The sequence below is a fragment of the Bos grunniens genome, chromosome 2, assembly GCF_055505025.1.
Source record: "Bos grunniens cultivar Pamir isolate PY7600 chromosome 2, Bosgru_T2T1.0, whole genome shotgun sequence".
Taxonomy (NCBI): Eukaryota; Metazoa; Chordata; class Mammalia; order Artiodactyla; family Bovidae; genus Bos; species Bos grunniens.
The window spans coordinates 127,972,872-127,999,212 of record NC_141166.1 but is presented as its reverse complement, the minus strand read 5'-3'; the positions used below and the strand labels follow the sequence as shown (position 1 = coordinate 127,999,212).

The following is a 26,341-nucleotide window of genomic DNA, read 5'->3' as shown; positions in this document are numbered from 1 at the left end:
CTATAACCAGTACGTTCTCTTGGCAAAACTCTATTAGCCTTTGCCCTGCTTCATTCTGTACTCCATGGCCAAATTTGCCTGTTATTCCAGGTATTTCTTTACTTCCTACTTTCGCATTCCAGTCCCCTATAATGAAAAGGACATCTTTTTGGGGTGTTAGTTCTAAAAGGTTTTGTAGGTCTTCATAGAACCATTCAACTCAGCTTCTTCAGCATTACTGGTTGGGGCATAGACTTGGATTACCATGATATTGAATGGTTTGTCTTGGAAATGAACAGAGATAATTCTGTTATTTTTGAGATTGCATCCAAGTACTGCATTTCAGACTCTTTTGTTAACTATAATGGCTACTCCATTTCTTCTAAGGGATTCCTGCCCACCCTAGTAGATCTAATGGTCATCTGAGTTAAATTCACCCATTCCAGTCCATTTTAGTACACTGATTCCTAAAATGTCAGTGTTCACTCTTCTGTCTCCTGTTTGACCACTTCCAATTTGCCTTGATTCACGGACCTAATATTCCAGGTTCCTATGCAATATTGCTCTTAGCATCGGATCTTGCTTCTATCACCAGTCACATCCACAGCTGGAGTGTTGTTTTGGCTGTGGCTTTGTCTCTTCATTCTTCCTGGAGTTATTTCTCCACTGATCTCCCATAGCGTATTGGATACCTACCGGCCTAGGGAGTTCATCTTTCAGTGTCCTGTCTTTTTGCCTTTTCATGCTGTTCATGGGGTTCTCAAGGCAAGAATACGGAAGTAGTTTGCATTCCCTTCTCCACTGGACCATGTTTTGTCAGAACTCTCCATCATGACCTGTCCATCTTGGATGGCCCTACACGGCATGGCTCATAGTTTCATTGAGTTAGACAAGGCTAGGATCCATGTGATAAGTTGGTTAGATTTCTGTGATTGTGGTTTTCATTTTGTCTGCCCTCTAATGGAGAAGGATAAGAGACTTATGGAAGCTTCCTGATGGCAGAGACTGACTGAGGGGGAAACTGGGTCTTGTTCTGATGGGTGGGGCCATGCTCCATAAATCTTTAATCTTATTTTTTGTTGATGGGCAACAACTGTGTTCCCTCCCTGTTGTTTGTCCTGAGGCCAAACTATGGTGGAGGTAATGAAGATAATGAAGACCTTCTTAAAAAAATCCCATGCAAGCACTGCCACACTCAGTACCCCTGACCCTACAGCAGGCCAATGTCAACCCACATTAAGTGTAGAGTGCATTGAAATTCTTTCAAAACAGTGATGGAGTAAATAATCTTAGCTTTCCAGGTTACTCCATGAGTTGAATTTTTAAGTTTTTTTTTTTTTTTTTTGCCACCTTTATCAGTTGCAAAAAAATAAAAAGCTATAATATCAGTTAAAATATGAGCCACATTACAGATGTGAAGTATAATGGACTTTGGCTTTAGGTTACTCACGTATGAACCCAAACTTCACCACTACTTAATTCCCTTTTGTGTCAAATGGAAGTGATAATCACACTGCTTTATAAGGTTTTGTTAGGAATCCAATAAACAATTCATTGAAAATGTTTAGCACGGCCCTTGGCACTTAGTAGGTATTTAAAACATTTTAGTACTCATCATAAATTTTCCGTGAACAAGAGGAAATAATTGAGGACATAACTTGTGTCTTTGCAAAAACTTATTTCAATCAACATACAGAGAGTTAGAATACAGCCCCTTCATAGGTCAGGGAGAGTGATCAAGAGTGATTTGTAATGTTTTTCGACTAATCACACTTTTGTAATCATATAATATATGCCAGAACCTAATAAAACTGACATTGCTAACCACCATTTCTACAAAGTTTGAGCACTTAAAAGGTATCTTCATGCTAATAATTTTAAATGTATATTATATAGAAATTATTGTTTTTTTCTTTCTTTTACATATGAAGTCCAATGAAGTAAACGGTTTTCCCAAAATCAAATGGCCATCATTGACAAAGCTCTGGTTTTTACGTATGTCTACTGTGATTCTGAATCCTAACTATTTTGTTGCACTTGTGTGTATTAGATCTCTCTTATTACAAATGTTGCACAAAGTTGAATAACAATAATGATCCACCAGATCCAAACTCAGTTTCCTCTAACTTAAGATAATACAAATAAATTTAATCATGTTACTCATGTGGACTTTGTGAAATATGGTACGTTAGACGTCTGTCAAGAAATTTTTAATTTTGACTACTTATAGAAGCTGTAGAAACTCAAAATTTAAAGAACATTTAGAATGATCAAGTTAAACGTCATTTGTAGAACTCCAAGTTTCTGGTGGTGATTTTATTTTTAAAAAATGTCTTTATTGAAGGGCCTTTTATTACTGTCTAATGGTACCCACTTACATTATCTTATGTATTATATTTCAGAAATATGATGAAAGAATACCTGTACAATAAGATTGTTAACATTCATTTATGTTGTAGTTTAAAATAATTTATTCTGTTTTTGAATATTATATGATATATGACCCGCATTGAGAATATAATGAAAACTACAAACTCTTTCTCCTGTACAAAACCAACTAATCTATATTCATAAGATAAATGTCATAGAGGCTCACATTTTGCATATAGCTGCGTGAGTTTCAAGGGACCTCCCTTTTTGATGGATCTAGTAAGAGTTTTGGATCTCATTTATGAAACTTGCTAATTAATTCAAGTGACAACTTTTCTTCTAGAATGAAGTAAATTATATGTATATATTTTTCATATACCTCAGATACATTTATAAGTACCTACAAACTTAAAAATGAGAAACAAATGGCCTATAAGATTATTTTCATCAACTAGAGCACAATGCTGCATGAAAAACTGCTCTGGGAAAAACTACACAGCAGTAGAATCTGCAATTGGTGATTTTCTGTCTTCTCTCCCTTTTCCTTTCACTGTTTCTATACCCACACCTGCACCTGCCTATCCTCACCCTTCTCGAAACCAAATACTCAGCAGCTACTTTCTGGCCGCAGATGGTCAAGACAAGCATGGGAAAAAACCTTGAAGAAAATTTTTTTCTTCTTTAGGAAACCTCAATATTTACTCTTAAAGCTTTCAAATGATTGGAAGGCTTTATCACATACATTATCAAAGGTCATCTGCTTTACTTAAATTTGACTGATGGTAGATGTTAATCATATCTACAAAATAGCTTCACAGCAACATCTAGATTAGCTGTGATTAGTTGTTTGATCAAACAACTGGGCACCATAGCCTAGCCAAATTAACACATAAAATAACCATAATGACTACTTAGGGGGATTCATCTATATTTGCTCTTTTTTCTCCATAATGATTTAGATTTTTATATTTGGAAAGTTCTTTGAAAATTCCTTCTGGAATAATAACTGGAACTATAGTGAATTTGCTAGTTAAATTGACAAGAACTGACATCTTAATGCCATCCAGCCATTAGAATGGCACATATTCTCTAGTTATTCAGGGATTTCTCTAGAGGGATGATAGGGGCAGTCTGGTGTGGTTTAAATGTATGTTGAGGATATATTTAAAGTAAATATAATACATATTATTATAATATGAAAATATTTTTATTATAAATTGAAGAAGGAAATAGCAACCCACTCCAGTACTCTTGCCTGGAAAATCCCATGGACAGAGGAACCTGGTAGGCTGCAGTCCATGGGGTCGCAAAAAGTCAGATATGACTGAATGGGGGACATTAAAGAGATATGACATGATATAAAGTTTCCACATTTTAAGAAAAAAGAACATACCCATAGGACCTTCCCAAATTGCTCTTCCTCTTATCAAGTTAAAATATGTTCTCACTGAAATATATTTTATTTGGGGAAATTTCTGTTCACACCAGAATTTAATCTGGTCAGAGGATAGCTGTGGTTTAACTCAGTGACTGTGCCATTATTGCTATTAAGGGTGCTATTATAATAGCATGCTTAAACAGCATGATCTTCAGTTTTGCAAGCATCCATGATATGCCAGGCCCTATGTTAGAGGTTAAAGGTGAGCAAGACAAGACCCAGGGTCTGGACAACATCAGCTCCGCCTCAGCACAGTGTAAGACAGCACTGACTGAAGAACCTATTAACTCTTAATCTATACTGCTGGCTGTCACTCCATTTTTCATCTTGTCCCAAGATCAGGACCGATGCTTTAACTAGGCTGTTTTCTAAAATGATAAAAGCTGATGAGTCAGATATTTTCTGACATATATCTATGAGTCAGACTTATATAATTCTGACTCTGCATATATTCATTATATTTAAGAAACCTTGGATTATAGATTAGAAGAAAAAACCCTGAAATAAGGGATAATCTAATGGATTCTTCTCGGCTCACAATTGTATGTGTTTTGATATTCTGAAATATTTTCTTACTGCTCTGATGTAACTTTGGCATTTTAAATTTTAACAGAAAGGTTTCTTTGCATCTAAATCCACCCAAACTATCATGGTTGTGTAACAGAAATTGTTCATTTTTTTAGGCTAAAAAGAATGTGGTTAAAGAAAGTGATATCATTAAGAATAAGCTTTGAAGAATGTATGGGCTCATTAATTTGATTAGTAAGTTCTTCAAATGAGATATAAACAAGATTTAAGGTCTAGAGCAAACTGGCAAGGGTGAAATCCATAAAATAATTTTCCTAAATATTGTTTAATATTTTAATTAATTGAATTCTTCACATGAATTAACTTCCTTAATTATACAGTTTCCAAAAGGATTTCCCATACTGCGTTCCATGTTATCAGTTCAAAAAAGATTAGAATTCTTACTAAGTCTTTTGATAATAAAATTAATATTTTTCCATATTTAATGAAGCAGATTCCATCCTACTTCTTTCAAAATAAATATACCAAAATCAAAGAGCTTGTACTAGAGTTTTTGTGAAAGTCAAACATCCTTCAAAAATTCACTATTGTGTAAATTTTCAGATTAACCCTGAAAGCTCACAGTTCACAAAATTCTCAACTGTCTCAAGTCTGGTACCATAAAAGATTATGTATTTAAGGGTACAAAATCTCAATTTTCTCAGTTATAGTACCATACAGACCATAAAAGACTACATGTTCAAACCTTTCAATGTTTCATGTAGTTTCTGATGCTAGAAGCCAGAATAAGATAAATAAATTTAGTTTATGGGATCCAAACTTAGAAGCAGGAGATTCCAGCTCAGTGTGTCCTCAGAGGATTTCATTAAGTGTAACTATGATGTAGGTCTTGAAATAGCATGTGCTCTTAAAAAAAAAAAGTTAGATTTTTACACTGAGACAACACCCTGCTCCTAATTACTCAAAACCATTAAATCATTTTTCCCACACACTTGTCCTTTTTTATTCCACACATAGTTGCATAATTTTATTATTATGTGAGGGAAATAGTCTGTAAATGCAATATGTAAGCTTTTCTGTCTGGAGAGCTATCACAGTATATCAATTCCAATTTGAATAACTCTTTGGAATTAACATTTGTGGTAAAAAAACAAAGATCAGGGACTTCCCTGGCAGTCCAGGGGTTAAGACACTGTACTTTCAATGTAGGGGGTACAGATTCAATCACTGGCTGGGGAACTAAGATCCTGTAAGCCACACAGTGTGGCCAATAAATAAAACAAAGATCATTGTGTATCATATTACTTTATTGATATAAAATTATAATAAAAATTAATGAAGGAATACTTATTTAAATGAATTAATTGAGTAACTTTCTATTAATGTTTATTATGTCTCCTTTTCTCTACTCTTCATCACTTATGCATCATTATAGCACCAGAATATGAAAACAAAACAAAACACTAATTGTTCTTACTTGTGGGCCTATAGTTCCTAGAGTCTGTATTTTAGTAGCTCTTCTTTCTTTGATTGAGTCCTTTACCTCCAAACAAGTTGATTTCTTTGCTAGTACTTCTGATATCAACTGGTGTAAGTTTAAGGGAAGGTCAACACATTATTTAAGATAAGATTAAATTTTATCTGAGTTTCTTTTATGGAGCATAGAACACTTTTCCCTCAGATATCCATATGCCTAAGTCTGTCTCCTCCCTGTAGTCTTTGCTCAGATAAAAGCTGTTCTTTGGGGCTTAAGCTAATCACTATTTAAAATAAACCTACACCTATACCTACACCCCTTCCCCAGTGGCTCAGATGGTAAAGAATCTGCCTACAATATAGGAGACTGGGATTCAATCCCTCTGTCTGGAAGATCCCCTGGAGGAGGGCAAGGCAACTCATTCCAGTATTTCTGCCTGAAGAATCCCACGGACACTGGAGCCTGTGGGCTACAATCCATGGGTTCCCAAAGAGTTGGACAGGAGTGAGTGACTGACACTACAACACTGCTCACCACTACAACCCTATTGCTCATCTTTACCTGTTTTAGCATGCCCTTGCTTTTTTACTATAAAGTCAATCATCTGGCCAAACCATCTATTATAATTTACATATTTTCTGTTATTATTTATGTTCTGTCCATGACACTAAGCCCTAAGCTCTACAAGTACTGCACTTCTATTTTTTTCTTCCCCTCTGATACCTAGCACCTAGATAAGTGTCTACATTAGTAGGTGCTTAAAAACTGTTGAATAAATGATTAAATGAATCAATGTTTCTTTCTACCAGTTTCCACGGAAAACTGGATAGTGACTCTGTGATTTTGTGTGCAGTACACAATAGGTATCAGAGCGGAAATTCTGAAGACGTTAGTCACTACCTATTGCCAAAGAGAAAATATTCAGAAACTAATTACTGTCTTATTATTCTTAGGTCAACCTAATATTTACCCCTTTACTGTCATTATAAAGAAAGTATAGAACAGTCTTATGGACTCTGTGGGAGAGGGAGAGGGTGGGAAGATTTGGGAGAATGGCAATGAAACATGTAAAATATCATGTAGGAAACGAGTTGCCAGTCCAGGTTCAATGCATGATACTGGATGCTTGGGGCTGGTGCACTGGGACGGCCCAGAGGGATGGTATGGGGAGGGAGGAGGGAGGAGGGTTCGGGATGGGGAACACATGTATACCTGTGGCGGATTCATTTTGATATTTGGCAAAACTAATACAATTATGTAAAGTTTAAAAATAAAATAAAATTGGAAGAATTAAAAAAAAAAAAAAAAGGAAAAAAAAAAAAAAAAGAAAGATAAATGAATAAAGATGCTTTCGGTAATGTATTTACTGTTCAGGTTTCACTGAATTCCAAGGCGTGACCTTTCAAACTGGGGTAAATGAGAAGGCTGCTCAGTGTTTTAATACAGAATGTTGAAGCATTTCCCTAAATGGCCAAACAATGGCTGAAATTGGCAGAATTTCTTGTTGAAACTGGCAGACTTGCCCACTGTTGCCTCCCAACAAAAGTCTTCCTCCATTGCTTGTTGCCTTTTTGGACAATAGCACTAAAATGTCTATAGAAGGAGAAAAAGAACACTTAGTGGTGAAATTGAAAGAAAGTAAATTAATCTTATAAAAAAGCATATAGGGTAGAATACAAATCCTGTTTGATTGTCAAAAAATTATACATCTCTATAATAATTGATGAGTTACATATTTCTATATCTGTAATTTCTCAAGCTTTTAAGTATTGATTTATAAATATTTAAAGATAATTCTAAAAAGAGTGCCAAGTGTCAGTGCCCTTTCATCATTGTATAGTTCTGCAAGTTTTCTAAACTTAAAGCCACAGGACTATTTTATAAATTAAAATATACAATTGTCACGAAATAGAATCATGATTTGTTTGAAAGCTCATGATAAATTTTCACAAAATATATCTTCGTAAGTCATAAATTTTAACAATTCCTTTCTATTTAGATTCTCCAAAGGTTTATGTCCATAGTATTCAGAAAAAAAAAGTATGTGTATATATACACATTTTATATGAATGTGTCAAGGCCGTGACTTCCCTGGTGGCTCAGATGGTAAAGAATCTACTTATGATGCAGGAGGCCTGAGTTCGATTCCTGGGGCAGGAAGATCCTCTGGAGAAGGAAATGGCAACTGACTCCAGTATTCTTGCCTGAGAAATTCTATGAATAGAGGAGCCTGGTGGGTTACAGTCCATGGGGTCACAAAGAGTCAGATATGACTGAACAACTAACACTATTTACACTTGTCAAGGCTGTAATTTTACTGTTCTTCAACATATCTTGTATGACTGGATTTTAAACCGCGTACTAGTTTGTATGAAACAACTCTATGTACTCAAAGGAGTATTGCTCAAAACATAAAAGTAAGCTATGAAATGGGTTCTTTAAGTCTTTTTGAAATTTCTAACTTTTGTTGTTGTTCAGTCACTCAGTTATATCTGACTCTTTGTGACCCCAGGGACTGTAGCATTCCAGGCTTCCCTGTCCTTTACTATTTGCTGGAGTTTGCTTAAACTCATGGCTATTAAGTCAATGATATCATCCAGCCGTCTCATCCTCTGTTGTCCCCTTCTCCTGCCTTCAATCTTTCTCAGCATCAAGGTCTTTTCCAATGAGTCAGCCCTTCGCATTAGGTAGCCAAAATATTGGGGCTTCAACATCAATCCTTCCAATGAATGTTGTGTTAGTAGCTCTGTTGTGTCCAGCTCTTTGTGACCCCATGGACTATATACAGCCTGCTAGGCTCCTCTGTCCATGGGATTCTCCAGGCAAAACTACTGGAGTAGGTGGCCATTCCCTTCACCAGCGACTCTTCCCAACCCAGAGATTGAACCCAGGTATTCTGCATTGCAAGCAGATTCTTTACCATCTAAGCCACCAGGAAAGCCTCCTCCAGTGAATATTCAGGGTTGATTTCCTTTAGGGTTGACTTGTTTGATCTCCTTGTTGTCCAAGGGACTCTCAAGACTACTCCACCACCATGGTTGGAAGGCATCAGTTCCTCAGTGCTCTGCCTTTATTGTCCAGCTCTTATATCCATACATGACTACTGGAAAAACCATAGCTTTGACTAGATGGATCTTCATCAGCAAAGTAATTTCTCTGCTTTTTAAAATGCTATCTAGGTTTGTCATAGCTTTTCTTCCAAGGAGCAAGCATCTTTCTGGCTTTAATGCAGTGTTACCAAAGGGATTTCCCAGGTGGTGCAGAGGTAAAGAATCCACTTGCCAATGCAGGAGGCACAAGAGACTTGGGTTCCATCCCTCAGTCAGGAGGATCCTCTGGAGAAGAAAATGGCAACTCACTCCTGTTTTCTTGCCTGGGAAGTCCTAGGACAGAGGAAACTGGTGGGCTACAGTCCATGGGGTTGCAAAGAGGCATTCACAACTGAGCATACAAACACCAACTTATAACAAAGTTACTATTATAAAGCATAAATAATAATAATGGCCTAACAAAAATTGTATTTTGTTTTAGAATTATTCTATATTCATTCTGATATGTTTATATATATATATGTGTGTATATATGTTTACATATATATGATATGTTTACATATAATGCGGTCTCCTGCATGACAGGCAGATTCTTTACCGTCTGAGCCATGAGGGAAGCCCCATATATAATGTGACAATCCAATATTCTACAATATATTTTCTTTTTCCAAAGTAGCTTAAAATAAACAATAATAATAATAAAAGCTGAAACCAAAAATAATTTTTAAAAGACCAAAATGTGACAATTTACTAATCAAGAAGGGCTTGATGAAATGGTAGAAAGGGCAGTTAAACTTTACATAATAATAGAATAATAATAGAATTTTCAGTTCAGGTACTTGGCACATAAAATTGGAGTGCAAAAATAAGTGATTTCTCACAGTGATCAGAGACACCACACTTTCTCAAGCTAGAATCATGCCCTACAATGAAAAATGGGTACTCCCAGTAGTCCTGTTCAGCAAAAGGCAATGCCAAAATATTTGTTTACTCTCATTTAGATTCAGCAGAGGTACCATGTATTCCTGAGACCCTTTTCTAATAAAGTGCTGCTTGTAGAATGAAAAAGCTGTTTTGAAGCCTGAATAGTTGTCTAATACTAAATTAAGTCTAAAAAAATTGCTATCAACTTAAAATAATTTCTCCAATTATTATTATTGACTCTTTATTGCATACTGGATTTAAGGATACAGGCCAAAAATTCATTTTCAGTTTTAGCAGTTCTTCAGCTCTTACATATGCTGGATCTCCTTGACTCTGTTAAGTGTCTCTTTTCTAGAGGCATAGCTTGCTAACCTACAGCATGGAATATGACTGTAAATCAGTTTGGTAATCCACGATGTTTCCCACAAGCAAATGTTATTAGCAATCCTTTAATTATTTCTATTTTAATTCCTCTTACTAGGTCCTCACCTCACTTGTTTCTAAAGAAGTGGATGTGCTCTCCTTGTTTACATGGATCATATTTTTTAATTGTATATATTTAAACATATAATTTAAAAAGTACACAAACCCTAAACTTTTATTCCTTGAAGTAAAACCAGGTCAGATCTGGTCACAGCATCTGGGCAAATGGCAAGGTGAAAGCTCTTGAGATTCAACCAGAAGTTGATGAAACCATAAATGAAAGAAACAAGATTAGAGTTAGGAACTACTCAGGAGAACAGAAAAGATTCAGAAAAATTCTCATCTAGAGACCAAATATCTATATCTATCTATCTATCTATATATCTGTAAAAATGTAATTAACTTAGGTATCATTGCTTACTGAGTCAAAAAAGTGATATAAAGCCAGAGTGAGGGGTGTGATTTGTCAGTAAAAGAAAGCAGAAAAAGAGAAGGGGAGTGAACAGAATAAAGAGAGGAAAAGAGAGAGAAGATAAAACGAGAGGCTCTAAAAGAAGATAAATTGGTTTGATAAGACATATTATTTGCCAGAAAGTTTAGGAAATAAAAATCCAGCACTGAACTGCATCAATTAAGAGGTGGAGATACTCTGGATACATGACCGTGGACAAAAATTTAGTATGCAAATCCTTCTAGCTGTTTGGTATAATATGTTGGATAGGAAAATTTAACTGCCTTTTTGTTTGAAGAATGGGATTGAGTGTTAAGCTCTTACTCCTCTGATAAGAGGTGACAGATATTCATGAAGAAGTTGTGAGAAGCAAATACCACTCCCCAGTGGTAATCATGTTCTAAAAGTTGGGCCTAATTGTTCAAGATTCTACTTTTTAAAAGTGAAGGGTTCATAGAGTCTGACCCACTGGGACATCTTAGTCTGTCTAGGATAGCTTCTCAAAAGGCAGCCCAGAAATTCAGCTCCCTTGCCCAGAGAATCCCAGGGATAGGGGAGCCTGGTGGTCTGCCGTCTCTGGGGTTGCACAGAGTCGGACACGACTGAAGCAACTTAGCAGCAGCATCAGCAATCATACCATGTTTAAAACAGCAGACCTAGTTTGGTTAACTGCGCATCTCTCAGCTCATTCCAAGTCTACCAAATCAATGTGAGGTGGCTCAACATAGAGGAAGGTGATGCTGAAATGAGTCCTGCATGCTCTGAAAACTGCTTTCTCTTTACTTTGGATTTTGTGAGAATAAGAAATGATAATATGATTGAGTGCGAATTTATAATAAAATTAGGGTGAACAAGGCATGTGTTTAAATCAAGTGATTCTCTAACCAATGAAAGAATAAGTATAAATTCACACTGCACTACACATATATAACAAGATACATATTGCTTTCCCTTCTCATTCTTGCTTAGAGAATTATTAGTTTTGTGATTTGAGGTGCACATTTTCCATGTCTGAATCATTATAACTTAAAAGTCTTAGAAACTTAGTAATAATCCAAAGTACAACTTTACTCATCCTTTCTTTTTTCACTAGCCTCAAGGGGTAGTATACACACACACAAATACAAATATACACACAGATTCACAGGTTATTCATCATTGGTCTTTCAAATTTCTCCCATATAGCTAAGAAACTAACCTAAAGCAAAGAGAATTCTTTGACACTCCTAAATCACATTTGTAAAATTTACAAAGTTTTAAATTGTGCATATATTATGACTTAGCTATTACATCTTAAAAGGGGTCTGATCTCAACAATATTCTGACAAAAGGAAGTAAACTTTAAAATTCATCAGTGCTGTGTGAGTCATCTCCATCTCCCACCCTACCTCCAAGACCTATCTGAAATACATTGCATTTTTATATATTTTGATCCACAGATCTATAACAAGTTCTTGATTCCATAGTAAGGAATCACACTCTGCACATTGTCCTATAAAACCTTTTTATATTTTAAAATTTTCATGCATATAAAAGATTATTGTATAGAACAGTCTTATGGACTCTGTGGGAGAGGGAGAGGGTGGGAAGATTTGGGAGAATGACATTGAAACATGTAAAATATCATGTAAGAAACGAGATGCCAGTCCAGGTTCGATGCACGATACTGGATGCTTGGGGCTAGTGCACTGGGACGACCCAGAGGGATGGTAGGGGAGGGAGGAGGGAGGAGGGTTCAGGATGGGGAACACATGTATACCTGTGGCGGATTCATTTTGATATTTGGCAAAACTAATACAATTATGTAAAGTTTAAAAATAAAATTAAATTAAATTTAAAAAAAAGGAAAAAAAAAGAAATCTTGAAAAAAAAAAGATTATTAAAATGCACTATTTAAATAAATAAATTCCTGTATACCCAGAACACATCTTGTCTATCATATTTGTCACTAATTAAGTCACATGTGTGTGCCCAGAAGTTAGCCATTAGCCTAAACTTGTACGAGTCATTCTCTTGCTTTACTTTATGGCTTGACCATAATCATCTGTATTTCTAAGCAATGTATTATTTAGTTCTGTGTTTTAGTTTTACTTTTATGAGAGTGGAATCCTTCTGAATATAGTCTTTGGAGACTTGCTTCTCATTCAGCATTATGTTCTGAAGGTGCATCTGTATAATGTGTGTAATTGTGGTTCTTTTCACTGGTACAGTGTTCCTTGGTATGAATGCACAATGCATTTATCTTTTTTCTGCTGACAACATTTGGATTGCTTCTACAATTTTGCTATTACAAACAGTGAGGCAATGAACATTTTTTAACATATTTCCTTGGTACACATGTCTGAGTTTCTTTAGGGAATACATTTATGAGTAGGATTTAAGGATCCTAGAAGGCAATGGCACCCCACTCCAGCACTCTTGCCTGGAAAATCCCATGGACGGAGGAGCCTGGTGGGCCGCAGTCCATGGGGTCGCTAAGAGTCGGACAAGACTCAGCGACTTCCTTTCACTTTTCACTTTCCTGCATTGGAGAAGGAAATGGCAGCCCACTCCAGTGTTCTTGCCTGGAGAATCCCAGGGACCGGGGAGCCTCGTGGGCTGCCGTCAATGGGGTCGCACAGAGTCGGACACGACTGAAGCGACTTAGCAGCAGCAGCAGCAATTCTTATACCAATTTATTCTCCCAACCATGTGTGAGGTTCCCATTGCATCACATCCTTTCCAATACTTTGTGTTAATGTCAAACTTTTTTTAATTTTTGCTAGCTTAGTGGGCGTAACATAGTATCTCATTGTGGTTTTAATTTGCATTGCCCTAATTATGAATCACAGCAAATTTGCATGTAAAACAAATTAAAATTTTCCTCCGAAACATTTGTTTCTAATTGGGTAGCAGTGACTGGATGTAGAATTATGGTAAAACCACTTGTTGCTTATATGTTTTTGAGGAAAGGACTTTTTGGTTAGGGGATCCAGGAAAAGTTTTACTGCTTTAAAGCTGGGTATGGATGAGCGGCATTTCTCATCATGACTAAGAACATAAATTAATAATACCTAGAATCATACTTCCAAATTTCCATTCCTTTAATTCAAAAATCCCATCAAATACATATCTTCTTTAAAAATAGGAGGTAAGGGAATAATTCCATTCAGATGTATGTGTGCTTTTTAGAAAAAAGACTTTATTTTTCAGAGCTGTTTTAGATTCCTATAAAAGCTGAGTAGAAGGTAAAAGATTTCCACCTAACCCTCTTCCTACCCCCTCCTCTATTACTCATATCCCCCATGAAAGTTATACATTTGTTAGAATCAATTAACCTATATTGGCAGATCATACCCACTCAAAATTCTGTGCTCTGTGACACCTAGAGAGGTGGGATGGGGTAGGAGGTGGGAGGGAGATTAAAAAAGGAAGGGACATTTGTATACCTACTGGTGATTCATGTTGATGTATGGCAGAAAGCAGAACAATATTGTAAAGCAATTATCCTCCAATCAGAAATAAATAATTTTTAAAAAATACTGTATGATTCACTGTTGATGTTATGCATTCTATGAATTATAACAAATATATCATGACATGTATTATGTGGTTTTTTTAAATAATCTTTTAACTGTTTTAAATCATTCATGGTGCTTACAAGTCTCGGAAAGAGGTCATATCTCTCTTTCTACTGTTGTAAAATTACTTAAACATAAAGTTATCCTAGAAGGCACTGCAGTTTGTGTCTTCATGTAATTCCTCATTTTGGAAACCACTTGATTGCCTTTGTACCCATTGGCTGAATTTAACTAATATATTTCTTCAAGTTTCTGATTTCCTCTTAATAAATACACTTAGGTTTGTGTATTTGTTCTTTTAACTTCATTGTTGTGCTTCACCATGGCAACAGTACTTCAAGAAGGTTTATCCAACATTCTTATGTAATTCATTTATTTACTGTGTTTCTAAGGTTTAGTTGATTTTTATTTCATTGTCTAAACATTTCAGTCTGGTGCTGCTTGCACAAGATTAACTTTCTTTTGAATTTTCTAGGTATCTTTATCATTTTAATTAAGGCTTTATAATATTTTCTTTGTATTTTTTGGTACAGCAGATGCTGATATTTTCAGAGGAAAGTGGAATACCATGTTGACATATACATTATATTTTATTAATATATGCAATATGTTCACTAACCAAAATGATCTCATCAATATATTCACTGGTAGTCCGAAGTAATTGTTGACATTTTTGATTTCTACTAAAGCTTATCACCAAAAGGATGGAAATATTCTTTCACAGCATTTTCAGTTGGGGTTAAAAATGAAATGTCTAGAACCATGCAGAAAAAAAAACAAAACAAAACCCAATGGTCGTGTCTATTTCTAGTGGTATTTTCTAGCAAGTTGGGAAAGTACGCAAAATAAACTTCAACTTTGAACCTTGTGAATTCCATATGAATGCCAGTAAAGTCTGAGACTGACAAGCCTTTTTGTTATTTTTTCCAAAATAGCTAGTAGAAACTCCAAATTTTAACTATATGCAGAGTGTCTGTTTATGTAAAACTACACATCTCTTTAATATGGTCACTATCCTAATGACAATATATGCTAGACCATTTATAATATATTATAAATTATTAAAGTATGTGAGGGCATAAAAATTTACAAACTAATGCAAATTTTTAAAATTTATATAAAAGATTTTATTACAGAGATTGCTTTTAACATAAGCTTCTTATGCTTTTGGGTTTTCATGCAAGGATCCCTAGTGACTTCATGAAAATCCTTTACAATAATTCAGAAATTATTGTTGGAAGTAGCAGCAAATTGATGATTCATAAGAACAAGTTTATTTTAAAAAAAACCCCTCTCAATATAAATTAATGGAGATAAAAATTTGCAAATGCAAATTTGACATCTTAAAGTACTATAAGTTCAAACAAGTAAGTAAGTAAGTAAGTGTTAGTTGCCCAGTCATGCCTGACTCTGCAACCCCATGGACTGCAGCCCACCAGGCTCTTCTGTCCATGAGATTTTCCAGGCAAGGATACTGCAGTGGGTTGCCATTTCCTTCTCCAGGGGATCTTCCCGACCCAGGGATCAAACCTGGGTCTCCTGCACTGCAGGCAGATTCTTTACTGACTGAGCTACAAGGGGAGCCCAATAGTACTTTAAAGTATTTAAAGAAGTTCAAATAGTACTGTGTAAATGCAAATCAAGGTATATCTTGCCTTAAACATTATTTTGAGTCTGAAAAGAGACATGTAAACTACATTTATGTATGTTAACTCTTAGTTTGGTAGTGGATGAGTCTCACTTGTTAGTAATACCCTATATTTAAGGAGGGCTAAATCTCATTACTGACATGGTCTAGTCTCTAGCTTCCTCTGACAAGATCTCTGTCACTCTTTCCCCCTGATTCATTTCAGTCTGATCATGTTGGCTTTTTTTATATGCTTGAACTAGTCATGTCATTCCATTTTCAGAATCATTGACCAAGCTACCCTTTCCTCCAGGAACAACTTTTCTCCTGAACATTTGAGGACATCCACTTCTTCCTAGTGCTAAGATCTTGAACAACAGGCACCATCCTCCATGTGCCTGTGCCTTAAAATCCTCATTCCTAACAAATGAGGTTCAAGAACAAAGTTCTTGATTACTTTCAGGTTAAAATGGTGGCAACCTAAATTACCTGAAACAATACCTTCCAGCTTCCCATTAAAATAGATGTTTGTGATTTTCAGAAAGCACACTAGTATATAACTTTAAGTTATGTAAAATCCCACTATCCACTAATATTATCACCAAATTCACAAGAATGTTCTCTTGTCATCTAGGGTCCTACGATGATACACCAACCACTTGTGCTACCACCAGTCAAAACTATGGATGGCCCCACCTTCAGGTACTGCATATGAATATATTACAAAAGGACACTCACGCCTTAATGAAACTAACATGTTAGATTTACAGTGATATTGAGGACAATATGAATATGTTAACAATCATAAGAAAGATTTCACAGAATGATACATAATATAACTCCAAATAACTTCTGAATAAAGGAAAACTTTGAAAGGCAATCTAACAAACTACTAATAAAGATGGATTTATGGGCATCTGTCAAACTTACAGTCATTTCCTTGGGACCTTTGGGTATGAACTTATCCCACATGTTTTTGTTCCCTTGGCCAGAGGACTAGGAATGTTAAATTAATACAAATGGCTCTTATAAGATTTATTAATATCCTTAATTTGGTAGTATTAGCCACAAACATCACACAAAAACACAAACACACACAAATATATAACGTCTATGGTTACTCTTGTTTTAACTATAAATAAATAAATATATATATATATATTAAACAGGAGAAGGCAATGGCACCCCACTCCAGTACTCTTGCCTGGAAAATCCCATGGATGGAGGAGCCTGGTGGGCTGCAGTCCATGGGGTCGCTAGGAGTCAGAGAGGACTGAACAATTTCACTTTCACTTTTCATGCATTGGAGAAGGAAATGGCAACCCACTCCCGTGTTCTTGTCTGGAGAACGCCAGGGATGGGGACGCCTGGTGGGCTGCCGTCTCTGGGGTCACACAGAGTCGGACACGACTGAAGCAACTTAGCATCAGCAGCAGCATATATATATAACAAATTATGTTTCATGTATAAAGGAATAGGGCTAGGTTGCTCTTTTGAACTAAATTCCTTTCCTCTGTAAAGTTCTTTGTTTTCTGATTCACATAATCACTGTTATATTCTTACAAATGGCTATAAACCTTTCCCATAATTGGAATGTAAAAGGATATCATTTATAAATAAGGGAACAGGAAAATGGTGGTTAGCTGAATTAAAGATTTAAGTTGCCTGAGCTACTATTTTTAGAACTCCCCGGCAAAGCAGTTTCAACTTCAATCATGGGCATTAATTTCAAGTTTCAGGGCACTGTTGCTTCCTAAAAGATTACTGTTGAGACAGATATCTCTTCTTATTTATATTTAGCACTGTAGTTCCATACCAGATAAAATATTAATTATGTGATTATTATTATACCTCACATCCTCCTTCCTGACAAAATTAAAGTAGCTTTCCTGTCCTCACTTATTTTTAGACTGCGAAGTATTTAACAATTCAGTAATGCATCATCTCAATAAACTATAATAGCATTAATGAAAAATAAAGGCTAGTGAATTATTTTATCTTAAATTCAAAGCTGAGTGAATTAATTCCTTACTCTAACTTTAAATTCCCAAGTCCTTTTGTTGGACCAAAAATAGCCCCTCTATGATTATTCTTTGTCCTACAGCGTGTCTTTGGGAACTCATCATTGTTGTTCTATCCTTTTATGTGTCAGCTTCCTTTGCACATTGAATCTCATATGACTCACTGTTCCTTAGAGCATGGTGTGAATGCTTGAAATGCCTACTTATAACTGACAGTTGACTTTTTTCTTCCTGAACTTTTTTATGTGAAGTGGTGCCAGATCAATTTTTTAAAGCCCCAATTTTGCTTATTGAAGACATGTAAGAAAGAGCATAAAATGAAAGAAGATTCACTTACTGGGCAAAAACTGACTTTAACTTCCACTATCTGTGAGTACCAGTCATCCTCATATGGAAGTTAAGAGGATTACCCATTCTTTTCTGTCTTTCCAACTTATAAATTCTAACATATATTGGCTAGTTTGAAGGAGATAATTTGGAAATGACTTGAAAATGGAAGATCTGAATTTAAACTGCATTCTCTTCATTAAATTGATCTCTGACTTGCAGTGTATTGGTGAGATTTTTTTGTGAGACACAAATAGCCCTGATAGTAATTTTTAAACTTTTATTTCTAGCATGGAGAGTTTAAGGTGAATATGTATTTAAATTCTAGCAAGAAAGAGTTTGAAAAAATGATCTCTGGAAAGATTAAAAAATATAACTGAGAATCAGTTTGCTATCATATTAGTTTGACTCACATGCAGTTTAACTTTAACCTAATACAAGAAGCCCAGAAATGAGACTTAAGATAAAAAACTCCTAGTCTTAGCTCATCTGCCTCTGCTATGGGATATGAGGCAAATCACCAAACATTCCTGAACTCCCAACTTCTAAATCTATAATATGAACAGGTTATACTGTGAGACATCCAGATCCATTTCAGCTCTGAAATTCTGGGTCCTCTAACTGTAATCACTCGGAATTACAGACAGGAGCTGGAAATAAAATATCATTTGAAGTTCTTTGTAATAAATAATGTGATTTGTAATAGCTCAATTCTTCTAACTCCAAATATTGTTTCATTTCTTTATTTACATAATCATTCAGTAGACTCTGAAACTTGACAAATAGGTAAAAGGTAAGAAAGAGGAAAAAAACAAGAATGTCTCTGGCTAGGCTGAATTTTGGCAACAGAAGGATCCATTTCTATTAATCACTAAAATTGTATATTCTTACTGAAAGTTCTCTTTGACTGCATGGTAGTAAAAATATTAACTTTTAAATTTATAATAATTTAATAGATCCATTTTCATATTTAAATCTTAAACCAATTGAAACTGAATCTCACATACAAATTTTTTCCCAAAACTGATGGACAGTTGTAGCAATGCTTTTTATCAAATAATGCATCCATTCTATTACTGATTTAAAACATAATTAAATTGTTCTATTTGCTAAGTGATATTAACAAACTGGTTTGGATTCTAGGGTCTATTTGTCTAATCATTGCTGTTTAACTGACCTTTAAAATTATTCATTACCTTGATTGCATTACATTTATACATCATTTGGGGGAAAATTAAGCATCTCTATACATTTTAGTTTTATATACATTAATAAAAATGTCTCCTTAATAGAAATAATTTTATGTCCATGAAATAATTATATACCTTCTTCAATGGCTCTTCAGGCAGGAGTAATGCCTGGTTCTTAACGATCAGAGTGTACTTTTACACAGAACAATGTGAAAGTTTTCTTAGCAAATATTATGAATACGTCAGAGAATCAAGAGAGAGTCAGGTTGATTAGAACAGTGAGAACCAAATTAAGGTAAATTTACAAAAAAAAAAAAAAAGTATTGATATTCCACTAAACTAATGAAACAAATTATAGGACTTTAACTCAAATAAGACACTTTCAGGATCCTGGATTTAATTTTGTACTTATGATCTGGTGGTTTTTTAAAGAGCAAATTTATAAGCACATTGATTTTCTCTAATCCAAGACCATAGCGTATAAGTCCCCATATTGTCAGTGATTTGGTTACTACATCTTACACAAGGAGCAAAGGAGACACTGGTGTGTAATTCAAGAGGCTGGCCACTGAGGGCTGGTCCATTGTGGAGCATATCTCTCCTAGCTAAGCTTTTGACTTTGCATTTCACATAAATATATTGGAGTTTGGTCTCCCTATCTGTAAAAATAGGAGATTAAATCTGAGAAGAAAAAAAAAAAGAGAGAGAAAGTTGCTCAAATAAAAATAAACTCTAAGATTCTCCTTAATTCTAACTCTTCTTGGTCACTTTGGCTCTTGGCTTAATCATCATCTCCAAAGGGTACATTTTACATTCTACTTTTGTCCTTTAATTTGTTATGTCTGTCTTTCTTGTCCCTGAGCTACATTAAATAAGCATTTGTAAAGAGCTATTTTAAACCTCTGTGTATTACACCTTATAGTGCCTGTAAACTCAGCTAAGTGTATTACAAATTGTATTAGAATGTTCCCCCCAAATTATATATTTAGTGATTAAATTACTCATGTAGATCAACTTCATGCATAATTGTCTTACCATTCCTTGAAAAATGAATAGCACGCTGTCTTATTGCTCAGAGTTAAAAACAGGTAAACTAGGGGACATCATTGTTCTAGAAGATGTAATTGATGACCTCTTACAAAGAGTAGGTATAAAAATATATAGCATATATTTTAAGTGTAATTTTTTAAAGAGTTAAAAGATGCAATTTTTTAATAGTTGGAATATCCAAAAAAATACCAGTTCTTATCTTTCTGTATAATTAGCTGTGTTTCCAATAAAAATCGTTCAAATAAAAATTATGGATTCAACAAAATGAGTTTAGCACAACTGATGAGGAACATTTGCTAAATATACTTGTCATTTATGTTAGCTTACATATCTCACACGCAAAATAAAGCATGAACCTAAGTGTAATACACCTCTTCAATAATTCAGTATTGTTCTTGATCCAGTGATTTGGGGGTCTCATTTTCAGTGCCAAAAAATCTACAAGTATTCTAAGCTGTAAGAGATTTCCATATTATAATGCGTCCTATAAATGGTGGTATTCTTTGAAAATACACTTCTCTGAAATCTCCTTGTTAGCTTACTTTTAATCATACTCTATTTTAGTGCATAAAGCTGCTCTCTTTTGTATTGATCACCGAAGTAGTTCTTTTTTTGACCTCTATAAAAAATTCCAGACACAGAAATTGTTTTGCATGTAGTAGACTGCATTGAATATTTTCATACGAAATATTCAGGAGAGATCCACATATTAGCAATGTAAATAATTTCAGATCAAGTGGTAGACATCGTCATTTATAAAGATCACTTGGTGTTTCCAATATCTTATCTATTTCCAGCCTCTCCATCTTTCTGGATCCTCTCTCTTCCTCTTTATCACTCATTTCCCTGCTTCCTTTATAGGAGTGAAAATAATACACTTTCTAACATTGATTCATGGAGAGGAGATTTTTCTTTTATATTTAAGCAAATGCAAATGTTTGTTTTTATGTATCTGCTCTATCATATGTTATTTTTGATGTATTTTACATACAAAAAATAGTTCCTTCAGTAAGAGAAATTCTGGTATCAATGTTAATGGTAATTATGTAATGAATTATGATAACAATCTATTTATAATGACAATTATTTAACATTTAATAGGTAAAAGTAAGTTTTCATTGAAGTTTAGTGGGAACCAAATTATATGCAGACTTACCCGATGGCTCAGTGGACAAAGAATCCACCTGCAATGCGGGAGACACAGGAGAAGAAGCAAGTTCCATCCCTGGATCAGGAATATCCCCTGGAGGAGGGCATGTCAACCGAAAGAGTCACAGAGTCTGAAACCACTGAGCGACTAAGCACAGCACAGTACTTGTTATATGTAGTGTGCATGCATGCTTCGTTGCTTCAATCGTGTTTGACACTTTATGACCCCATGGACTGTAGCCCACCAGGCTCCTCTGTCCATGGGATTCTCCAGGCAAGAATAATGGAGTGGGTTGCCATGTCCTCCTCCAGGGAAATTTCCTGACCCAAGAATTGAACCCACATCTCTGAAGTCTCCTGAATTGGCAGGTGGGTTCTTTACCACTGGTGCCAGCTGGGAAGCCCTTTATGTAGTGTAGATACTATAAGCTTTCATACATTTACCTGTTTATTCCTGTTCACATTTGCTTTACATTAAATTATAATTTGTTTTATTCATTTTTCTGACTACAGTGCTCAGCCTAGTAGTTTTCAAATGCAATGCATTTTTATTTTTGGTAAGATTGCATTTTTTTGTTTCATATGTCTTATACTTTAGATCAATGATCTACAAACTGGCTTATGAATATACCTAAGGAGTAGGCAGAAAATGCTTATTGTATAGACATCGATTTCCAGATCCAAAATTCCTAAGGTCTAAGTTGCCAGCCAGTCACCCTTTCCACTTTTTCTTTCATAGTTTTCCTTTTACTTCTTTACACACACACATATTATTTCACCCTTCTGAGTCTCACTATTAATATTATACAAAGTATTTCTGCAGGACATAACAATCTCCCAGGCCATAAAAATGAGTACAGAAACAACGGATACACTGATGTTTGCCAAACCTTTTTCGAAAGTACACATGGCCTCTCTACTTTCTTCATCTCATCTGATATATTTCTAACAAAATTTTACTTTGTGTTTAAAATTATGTATCAAATTTTGTAATGAATTTATTATGTTCTGATCTAGAGTATAAAGTCTAGAGGCAAACTCTTTGGTTCAAATCCTGAATCAAATAGTTTTTTTAATCACTTGGTTAAGTTAATAAATCTACTTGTGCTTCAGTTTCCACATAGGTAAACCTGGGATAAACAGTACCTATTATATATATTTTTTAATAATGTGATCATAAAGATTGAAAAGGTAACTGTTACATTTTTATGTATTATAAATTGGTCATCATCTATTATGTATCATTGATGTTTCCAGACTTGGTGGTCACTGTCTATAAGAACTGATAGAAGTTTCTGCAAACGTGAAAGTCTTAGTCACTCAATCATGTCTGACTCTGCAACCCCGTGGACTGTAGCCTTCCTGGCTCCTCTGTCTATGGAACTCTCCAGGCAAGAATACTGGAGTGAATAGCCATTCCTTTCTCCAGGGGATCTTCCTGACCCAGGGATTGAAATCGCATCTCTTGCACTGCAGGCGGAATCTTTACTATTGGAGCCACCAGGAAAGCACGATAGAAGTAGAGGTGGAAATATTTAGTACTTAGATCATGGCTTGGAATTGAGTAAGTCTTGTGTGAGCTACTATCATCATCATCACCATCATTATTATTATTCTAATAAAATTGTAATGGTCAAGCAATTGAGAAAGATTTTGAAATTTCAACCTAGGTATATGTTTTGTTGCATAAAATAGTTTGGTCAGGGAAGACTTCATTGAAAATTTTCCTAGGAAAAGATTAGGAGAAGTTTGCATAGTAACCATGCGAATGCTTCACAGGAAAAGGAAGATGCTGCGAGATGATAGCGTTTAAGTCTCACTTGCTCACTCAGTGACCTGCTTCTTCCTCCCTCCATCTTCCTTGCTCCACTCCGTCTTTACACGTACTGTTTCTCTCTTATGACGTTTCCTGGTTCTCCTGTAATGTAGTCGCTTAAAAGAATTGGAAAACTAAAAAAACATATTTCAATAGAATAAAATTCTGTAAGCAAAATGTGGATAGTGGAGTGGAATATGATGTCAAGGAGATTAAGAAATTTCCAGCTGTCAAGAGAACACTCATTTATCTACAAGTGATTGTGTAGGTATTAAATTGTTCTTGCATTTATATTTCATTGAAAATAATATAGCAGTTATAGTTTAAAATATCAACATTTAAAATGTGCCAAATATTACACTTTGCAAATGATCTAGTAACTTAAATGGATGAAGTTTTAAAATTACTTTAGAAATAGCATCAACAGAAAAGTTAGAAGAACACTTGCACTAGATTGACATGTTTAGTTCATCTTTGCATTCCCTTTTCCATGAAAAGTACACTTAAAATAAGTTTACTAATAAATATGCATATAACATTTTACTATGAAAATATGATGAATTATAATATCGTACCTTTCATTGTAGCATGGAGTTGTAACTAAAACAACTAACCTCATGTTCTTAACTTGACATAATTACAGGAGGATGTGTTGGATCTGGGATAAGGTGATGAGATATTACATGTATCACATGGAAATGAGCTCTTGATGCTGTTAGTAAGAAAATAAATATAAGGCTTTGCAAATAGTGGGTTAGAAGATACCATAAGGGTTTCTCTTTTGTCATTAAGGATAATAAATTATAAGGAATTAAGAAAGATCCCTTGCAACTGGAGCTTTTACTTCTACATATAATAATTTATATTTGTAGTTTAGGATAAATAGCTTACATATATTTATTGATAATGAAGAATATTATGCATTTCCAAAAACGAAAGAGCTTGTCATTAGATGTGGAAAAACCCTAGTCTTTTTCCAAGATGCAATAATCCATAAAAAAAGCAATCAGTTGAACAAAGAGTACCTATCTTGAAAGAGGTTTTTATCATATCAAAAAAGCTCATTTAGTGGGATAGATCTATACTTACAATTAAGAATCAAACCCCTCCACCAAATCTCAGCAGAGTTCATTAGACTCCAGATTAATTCTAATAGTCATTAGGGTGTGGATTTCCCCTCTGTAGGAATTAAAAAAAAAAAAAAAAGCACCCTTCTCCCCTAATAGAAAGCCCTGTTTCTTTTCTTTAGATACTTTTATTATTGTTTCATTTTATCTTCTATCCTATCTCCCAAGTCCTCCTTAATCTTCTTTTCAAAACAAGTTAATCTTTTTATGGAATAGATCAGTTTTGATAAAATTTTCCCTCTTTCCAAATTATGCAGACCCAAGCATGAACACATCAAAGTGAAATTTCCAATCAGCCTATGCCACAGTTCATTTATACCTGTCAGGATTATAATTTTGCTAGTTTTTAACTTCAAGCCAGTTTTTCCTAAATTGCCCATATTTATAACTTTCCCAGATTATCTAATTTTCTGTCTGTATTAACGCGTCAGTCACAATATACTTAAAAATGGCCAGATGTGCAAGCCTTGGGTTTCCCTGGTGGTTCAGCAGTAACGAATCCACCTGTAATGCAGGAGACCTGGGTTCAATCCCTGGATCAGGAAGATCCATTGGAGGAGGGCATGGTACAACCCACTCTTGTACTCTTGCCTAGAAAATTCCGTGGACAGAGGAACCTGACAAGGCGGCAGATCATAGGGTTGCAAAGAGTCAGACATGGTTGAAATGACTCAGCAGCGGCAACAGGACAAGCCTTTCCACTGTGTGGCGTGTTTGCTTAATGTAAAGTCTTGCTAATATATTTAATGTTATATTATTTATATGTCTACTAGTTATTGAAAATAAATGAAAACACATTTACATTTATTGACTTCTATTTAAGTGACCTAAAGTAACGGAGAAATGCCCAGCACCTAGAAAGAATAAAGGGTGTGGCATAGGAGGAAAACACAGTCATTTACTGTATTTTACAGGAAGTTCCTGGCTGTGACTAAAAGTTCTTTGCTGTCTCGGAGACTAGATATAAGACAAAGGGAAATGCAACACAGATAACTGGTAGCTTTTAATCTGTTGAATCTAAATATGTCTGCCAGTGAGAAACAGATCCTGGATTTAAAGAAAATGGGTGCTATGATTCAATGAGTCTGGGAAGTAGACCTGGCAACAATAACTCAAGAAAGCCTTTAGATGTACTTTTACTGTTTTAGGCTTCAGTTTTAGAGAAACCAAACCCTCCAGGTCAAAGTTCAACACTTCTCTGTCAAATGTTTTTCTGTATGATACCGAATATCACCTGAGGTAAGAGAAATTCCAGTAAACAGTAACCATCAACTGCCAAAGGTAAAAATGACCTCACTGGGCATATCCAGAGCTTTTAAATCAAATTTGGCTACACTTTTAATTAGACTTTAAGCAAGAGACCTGCCTATCTATAAATACAAATCATGGCCATGCTGAATTTATTATTCTTTATTATCTCACATATAAATTTGTTTTTCACATTTACTGCTATATAATTAGTAACAAATTAAATTTAAATCATTTGGGATTCCATTTTATACAGTGTGCCTATCTTAGTTAAATATTTCTGGAAAAGTTATTATTCCCTATTTTCTATCAATTTTTTTCCAAAGCCTTTGGACGTTAAATAAAGGATCCTGTGACACAAAGACTGCCATATCACTAGAAACACTAATGCATGCATACACATAAAACCACAAAATATTTTAGAATGTAGTTTACTGTCAAAAGAGCAAGTTTTCTGAACCATAGCAGATCTTAGAATTTATCTTTCAGCGAAATCATAAATATATTCCTCAACATATCCTATTAAAATAGTTTCTGTGTTTCCTTTACTGGGGGAAAATGACACTGTATGCTTTTATAAATTCTC

At 34.9% G+C, this 26,341-nt stretch overlaps 1 protein-coding gene across 2 annotated transcripts in view; it reads left to right on the top strand.

The window, feature by feature from the left end:
* Positions 1-26,341, top strand: part of CALCRL (calcitonin receptor like receptor) — a 128,115-nt gene that overhangs the window by 8,378 nt on the left and 93,396 nt on the right. Inside the window, exon 2 of one of the 2 annotated variants that reach the window (XM_086371387.1) lies at positions 16,462-16,529. The exons of the other annotated variant lie outside the window; for it this stretch is intronic. The gene's annotated coding sequence lies outside the window, so the exon portion shown is untranslated. The remainder of the gene's footprint in view (positions 1-16,461; positions 16,530-26,341) is intronic. 2 annotated transcript variants of the gene reach the window in all.